This window comes from Lutra lutra, chromosome 6 (genome assembly GCF_902655055.1).
Source record: "Lutra lutra chromosome 6, mLutLut1.2, whole genome shotgun sequence".
Lineage (NCBI taxonomy): Eukaryota > Metazoa > Chordata > Mammalia > Carnivora > Mustelidae > Lutra > Lutra lutra.
The window spans coordinates 126,973,473-126,980,891 of NC_062283.1; positions in this window are offsets into that span (position 1 = coordinate 126,973,473).

The window sequence follows — 7,419 nt, forward strand, 5'->3', positions numbered from 1 at the left end:
TGGCTCAGTCAGTTAAGTTTTTAACTCTTGATTTCAGTTCAGGCCATGATCTCTGGGTCACATTATTCAGCCTTGTGTCGGGCTCCAAGCTCAGTGTGGAGTCCTGTTGTTCCTTTCCCTCTGCTCCTCCCCTGGCTCGCTCTCTGTCTCCTTTCTCTTTCTCCAAATAAATAAATAAATAAATAAAATCTTAAAAGGAAAAAAAAAAAAGAATCGTCTTCTGGAAATGAAAATGATTATGAGCATAATCATTTATATGCTTTTTTATCATTTATAGGCTTTTTTATGTGATATAAATGAGATAGGAGATATAAATACTTAGAGTCTGGCATTTAGTAAGGACTCAACACATGTTAATTCTTCACCCCAAATCCCTTCTTATTTTATTTTTTAAATTTTTATTCTTTTAAAGATTTTATTTATTTATTTGACAGAGAGAGATCACAAGCAGGCAGAGAGGCAAGCAGAGAGAGAGAGTGAGGAGGAAGCAGGCTCCCCACCGAGTAGAGAGCCTGATGCGGGACTTGATTCCAGGACCCTGAGATCATGACCCCAGCCAAAGGCAGAGGCTCAACCCACTGAGCCACCCAGGCGTCCCAATCCCTTCTTATTTTAGAAATTGCTTTCCACTATACAAAAAGGACAAGTGTTGAATTACAATATAATTTCTCTCTACTCAATCACATCACAATAAATGCATTCTGGTGTTCCGTTAGGTTTATTTCTGAATACCTTTACTGACTGTTTAAGACTGGTCTACCATCTACTCCAGTTTAACATCCGTTATACTATGTGTTTTTTTGGTTTTTTTTTGTTTTTGTTTTTTAAAGATTTTATTTATTTCTTTGACAGAGAGAGAGAGACAGATCACAAGTAGGCAGAGAGAGAGGGAGAAGCAGGCCTCCCGCCGAGCAGAGAGCCCGACGCGGGGCCCGATCCCAGGACCCCGAGATCATGACCTGAGCCGAAGGCAGAGGCCTAAACCACTGAGCCACCCAGGCGCCCCGTTATACTATGTTTTAATACATGAAATCAAGATGGCTGTTATAATTTTTTAATTCTCTCCTGTAATTTGAGTCAACTTGTTTGTCACTATCTTAAATACCAAATACCACTTGTACTTTTTTTTTTTTTAAGATTTTATTTATTTATTTGACAGAGAGAGATCACAAGTAGATGGAGAGGCAGGCAGAGAGAGAGAGAGAGAGGGAAGCAGGCTCCCTGCTGAGCAGAGAGCCCGACACAGGACTCGATCCCAGGACCCTGAGATCATGACCTGAGCCGAAGGCAGCGGCTTAACCCACTGAGCCACCCAGGCGCCCACCACTTGTACTTTAACACTATCTTTCCATGATTGATCTGTAAGGCTAAAAGCACAGCAATTTTAGTTATTAAGGTAGGACTAATGGAAGAAATGACTCCAGGCAGATCACTGGTTGGGAATTCCTTACCATCAACTCTATCCCCAACATGGGACTTAAACTCATGACTCTGAGATCGAGAGTTACATGCTCTACCAACTAAGCCAGCCAGGTGACCCAACTCTATAGTAATTTTTCTATGTTATTTTATTTTAAATAAATAAATAAATAAATAAATAATAAAATAAAAATTTATTTATTTAAATTTTATTATTTTATTATTATTTATTAGTATTATATTATTATTAGACAGAAAGACAGGAGTGTGAAGGGGGAGGAAGTAGCAGGGGGTGAGGGAGAGAGAGACTCCCAAGCAGGCTCCATGCTCAGTGTGGAGCCTGCTATGGGGCTCAATCTTACGACCCCAAGATCGTGACTGGAACTGAAATCAAAAGTGGGATGCTTTTGGGAGATGGAGAGGAGAATGATTTGGGGGAAATTGGAAGGGGAGACAAACCATGAGAGACTGTGGACTCTGAGAAACAAACTGAGGGTTTTGGAGAGGAGGGGGGTGGGGGATTAGGTGAGCCTGGTGATGAGTATTAAGGAGGGCACGTATTGCATGGAGCACTGGGAGTGGTGCATAAACAATGAATTTTGGAACACTGAAAAGAAAAAATTAAATTAAATTAAAAAAAAGTTTTTAAAATCAAGCACTTAATATAATCTATGTTAAAGTTAAGTAACAAAAGGTGTATATGAATCTGCAAAATTTTGAGGCATCCTCCATTGTTTTCCTTGACATTTCAAAATATGTTGCAATGAAAAAAATCCAGTGTTTTTCTTTTCTCAATAAATCTATTTTTATGGACAATCCGTAAACTCTTTGTGAATATTTTTGGGGGACAAATCTTGTATTTAAAACTTGAAAATGGACTCTAAAAATTAGCAGAGACCTCTTCATACCTACCACTACCTACAACCCTGATGGGGGAAAAGGGGTCTCTAGTTTTTTTTTTTTAAAGCATTACAAAAATTATTTTAAATGTATTGCCTTGTAGGTTGTGCTTCTGATGAAACTAAAAGCAGATGATTCCAGGAACTCCTTTTCTAGATTAAACAATAATCATACAACAGAACCTTGAACCATATTGCCTCAGTACCTCTTATAATTTATTATATAGAGAAAATTCTGAGTAACACTACTGAAGGGAAAAATGTAAAAATATGGAAGTTCCTGAATTTATCATTATTTGTATGTCATTCTTTAACCTTTTTATTCAATGGCCAGTAAGTCAGTAATAATTTATTTATTTATTTATTTATTTATTTTTAAATATTTTGTTTATTTATTTGAGAGAGAGAGAGAAAGAGAGAGTGAGAGAGAACATGAGTGGGGAGGAGAGGGAGAAGCACGATGCAGAGCTCAATTCCAGGATCATGATCTGAGCAGACGTCTTAACCACAGGAGCCACCCAGGTGCCCTGAGTCAGTAATAATTTTGGATAAAAAAATGGGCATGGGGCGCCTGGGTGGCTCAGTGGGTTAAAGACTCTGCCTTCGGCTCAGGTCATGATCCCAGGGTCCTGGGATCAAGCCCCACATTGGGCTCTCTGCTCGGCGGGGAGCCTGCTTCCTCCTCTCTCTGCCTGCCTCTCTGCCTACTTGTGATCTCTGTCTGTCAAATAAATAAAATCTTAAAAAAAAAAAAAAGATGGACATGGTCTGAAGGTTAGCAAAGTGTTCTCCATCTCTTCTCCCCAAATACCACTCCCTACTCTTCCAAGTGTCTCAGAACAAATTTGCCTACCTTGGTAATTCTTCCCCAAGTCCTGGTTAGAAAGCAATGATAGGAAAAAATGTGTGAGAAGCCACATAAAAAAATACTAGCCTATGATTACATGTGCACAAAGAGTTTACTTACCAGGTTAGTTCTCATCAAAGAGCAGGTGGGTCTGGATGAAAATGGAAGGGTAAGAAAGAGGCCATGCAAAAATGATCTGACGCATTTCTCCAAAAGTTGCAGATGAGTAGGTTCCCATGACCTGGAGACATCATAGGACTGAAGCTGGAAAACGACCTAAGGATCAGAATTTCATATCAATATTGATGTGTAAAAAACCACCCCGAAATGTAGCAGCTTAAAACTTCAAACACAATTATTTCTCATGTATCTTTGGGTTGGCTAGGTGATTCTCACTGGGAGAGAGCGCAAACTGAAGGCAGTTGTCAGAGGTAAATGCTTCTCTCACATTTACTCTACCGAGCCAAGGATCCAGCCCCTAGAATTGAAGTGGACTAAATTTTACTTAGGCCACTGTTTTGTATTTCTTTTTTTGCTTTTACATATTCAGATATATTCCAAATATGTCATCCTTAATTTGATCTTTGTTCTGAGATCTCTTAATTCCTCTAAAGGTTTTTGTTTAATTCAACTTCTGCTCCAAGACCAATTTTTAATTAACCAAACCTTTACAAACTTTTATGTTCTACCACATGAAGTAAAAATGCAGTTGCCATTTTAAGTATTCCAAGACCCTAGATTTCTAACCCTCTTGTGGCTAGCACTAATAAATCCTTCTCTGCCTCAAGGCTTGGGAGAATTGGATGAAAGCAGTGCAAGCTATTTATTTAATCTATTCTACAGCTATTTATTGGGTACTTACCCGAAGTATAAAAGCAAGAAAAACACCTCCTCATGGGATTAAATTAAATTATGTTGTAATATATGAAAATGACACTACTGATGTACCATCATTAAGTCTTGGATTTTAGTTTTCCAGAAATAAGGGAATAGAGATAAAGCTTCTATTAGTCTGTAATTTTTCTGTTTTCATTTCATTTCACCTCTCTAAATGTTGTGTTCCTTTTACACTCCCACAGTAGTGGTTTATCCACAGCCTTGCCAAAAGAGTGTCAAACCTCAGGATTTTTGTCTGTTTGATAGGCAAGCACAAATTTGTCATAATTTTAGGAAAGCAAAACTTTCTGCCTAGTTTTCATTTTTCCTTTCTATATGTGAAGGAGAGTCCATTAGATAACTTATAATTTGGGTGGTAGTGCTTCCCTTATAAACTTTTAATTTTGAAAACAAGATAAATTATATTTGTGATAAGTATACAGAATCCTAAAGCAAACAGTTATGCCTGGAGTTATTTCTTTTTCTATTACAATGGTGGGGGAGAAACGGATGTGAGGGGCAACTGGTTGATTCAGTTGAAAGAGCATGCAACTCTTGATCTCAGGGTTGTGAGTTAAGCCCCATGTTGTGTGTAGAGAATACTAAAAAAAAAAAAAAAAAAAAAAAAAGATAAACTGGGGCACCTGGGTGGCTCAGTGGGTTAAGCCTCCACCTTCGTTCGGCTCGAGTCATGATCTCAGGGTCCTGGGATCGAGCCCCACATCGGGCTCTCTGCTCAGCAGGGAGCCTGCTTCACCCTCTCTCTCTGCCTGCCTCTCTGCCTACTTGTGATCTCTCTGTCAAATAAATAAATAAAATCTTTAAAACAAGAAGATAAAAAAACCCAAAAGGGTTTATACCTATTTAAAAAAAAAAAAACTGATGTGGATCTAATCAGTTCTCTGCAGAAAGTTATTCATTTCTAAATTTTCTTTAAAGATTTTATTTATTTCTTTATGTAGAGAGAAAGAGCACACTGGTGAGCAGGGGGAGGGACAGAGAGGGAGAGAGAGAGAATCTCGAACAGACTCTACGCTGAGCATGGAGTTTGACATGAAACTTGATCCCATGACCTGAGATCACCACCTAAGCTAAAACCAAGAGTCAGACACTCAGCCAACTGAGCCACTCAGGTGCCCAGAAAGATACTCATTTTTCAGTGAAGAAGCAAAATCGTCTACTTCTAATAATGATACCTTAGGGGTTTTAATTATTCCCCCTCCAAAAGATGTTGCAATCTTAACCTCCAATACCTGCAAATGTGACCTTAATTAGAAAAAGTCTTCACAGATGATCAAGTTAAGATGAGGTCATTAGGATGGGCTCTAGCAAACAAATACAATAGTATTCTTTCCTATTCTTAAAACTCTATTTTAAAAATTGTTTGAGGGGTTGGTTAAGTGTCTGCGGTTGGCTCAAGTCATGATCCCAGGGTCCTGGACTGAGCTCCACATTGGGCTCCCTGCTCAGCGGGCAGCCTGCTTCTCCCTCACCCTCTGCCTTTCTCCCAGCTAGTTCTCTCTCTCTCAAATAAATAAATAAAAATCTTAAAAAATAAATATTGTTTTAGAACAGGTGAGTAAATATGCAAAATACCTCATTTTCAGTATTATAATGCTCAATACTTATAATTCATAAGCAAAAGGACATGATATTATAGGATTTACTTTCATATACTCCAGTCATTTATTTTTTTAAGACTTTATTTTTAAGCAATCTCCTCATCCATTGTGGGGCTCGAACCCACAACCTGGAGAATAACGGTTGCATGCTCCACCAACTGAGCCAGCCAGGTAGGAGGGGGGGGATGAGATATGAGACACTGCAACTGCATTTGTATTTTCTAAATACCTTGTTAATTATTTGCTTGATAATGTAATCAGGGACCATTCTTAAAGATTTTTTTTTTTTTTTTTTTTTGACAGAGATCACAGTAGGCAGAGAGGCAGAGAGAGAGGAAGGAAGCAGGCTCCCTGCTGAGCAGAAAGCCGATGTGGGGCTTGATCCCAGGACCCTGGAATCATGACCTGAGCCGAAGGCAGAGGCTTTATCCCACTGAGCCACCCAGGCGCCCCATCAGGGACCATTCTTAGACACCAATTAAAAAACAACATTTTTCTGGGGCCCTTGGCCAATTCAGTCACTGGAGCATATGACTCTTGATCTCAGGGTTGTGAGTTTAGCCGCACATTGGGTACAGACATTACTTAAAAATAAAATCTTTAGGGGCACCTGGGTGGCTCAGTCATTAAGCGGTCTTTGGCTCAGGTCATGATCCTGGGGTCCTGGGATCGAGCCCCACATTGGGCTCCCTGCCTGGTAGGAAGCCTGCCTCTCCCTCTCCCACTCCCCCTGCTTGTGTTCCCTCCCTCACTGCATCTCTCTCTGTCAAATAAATAAATGAAATCTTAAAAAATAAATAAATAAAATCTTTGGAAATAAGTATTTTAAAAAACACATTTTTCCCTGAAACTAATACAATGCTATATATTAATTATACTTCAATAAAAATAAAAAAAAATAAGAAACAATATTTCTTTCATACCCACCATGTGCCAGGCAATGTTGCAGACACTGGAAATACTAAGAATGGTAAGACAGAGCCTGTTCTCTCAGAGAGTAATTATCAGACATAACTGTAAGAGTAAAGTAACTTATCACCGTGGCCCCAGTTAGCAAAATACATTTTTAGGGGCACCTGGGTTGCTCAGTCAGTTAAGTGTCTGCCTTCGGCTCAGGTCATGGTACCGAGGTCCTGGGATGGAGTCCCGCACTGGGCTCCTTGCTCCACAGAGAGCCTTCTTCTCCCTCTCCCTGCTGCTCCCCTTGATTGTGCTCTCTTTCTCTCTGCCAAATAAATAAAATATTAAAAAAAAATGTTTTTTGAGTGAAATTGCCAAAAGCCATATACAAATAATAAATTCATTTGCCTTTAACTTTCTCTTGTAGCTTTTCATCCACTCCTAATCACACTAAGATATTCTTCAGCTAGTGCTTAGTCTATCAGAGTTCATTATCTCCCCTTCCTGGCACCTGATATGAAATTATATATTAAATATTATAAGTCCTATTTTTCATTTTTGTGACAGCAGCATGATGCCATGACAGTAATTAATTTGAAATAAAAAAGAAAAATATCTCTTGATTTGTCTAGAATAATGACTCTCTAGATTAGTTTTAATTTTTATATTCTGTTTGCAATTCTTCTCAGGACTTCACGTAGGTATTACATAAATATACCCAAAGTCTGATAAGGCACCTAAAAGACATATTTATTCAAAGAAAATAAAGCCCACTCTGTAAGTGCATCATTTGTAAGCCCTACTCATAAATAAAAAATTACTATAATGCTTTTAAGTCAAAGTATATATTTCAGAT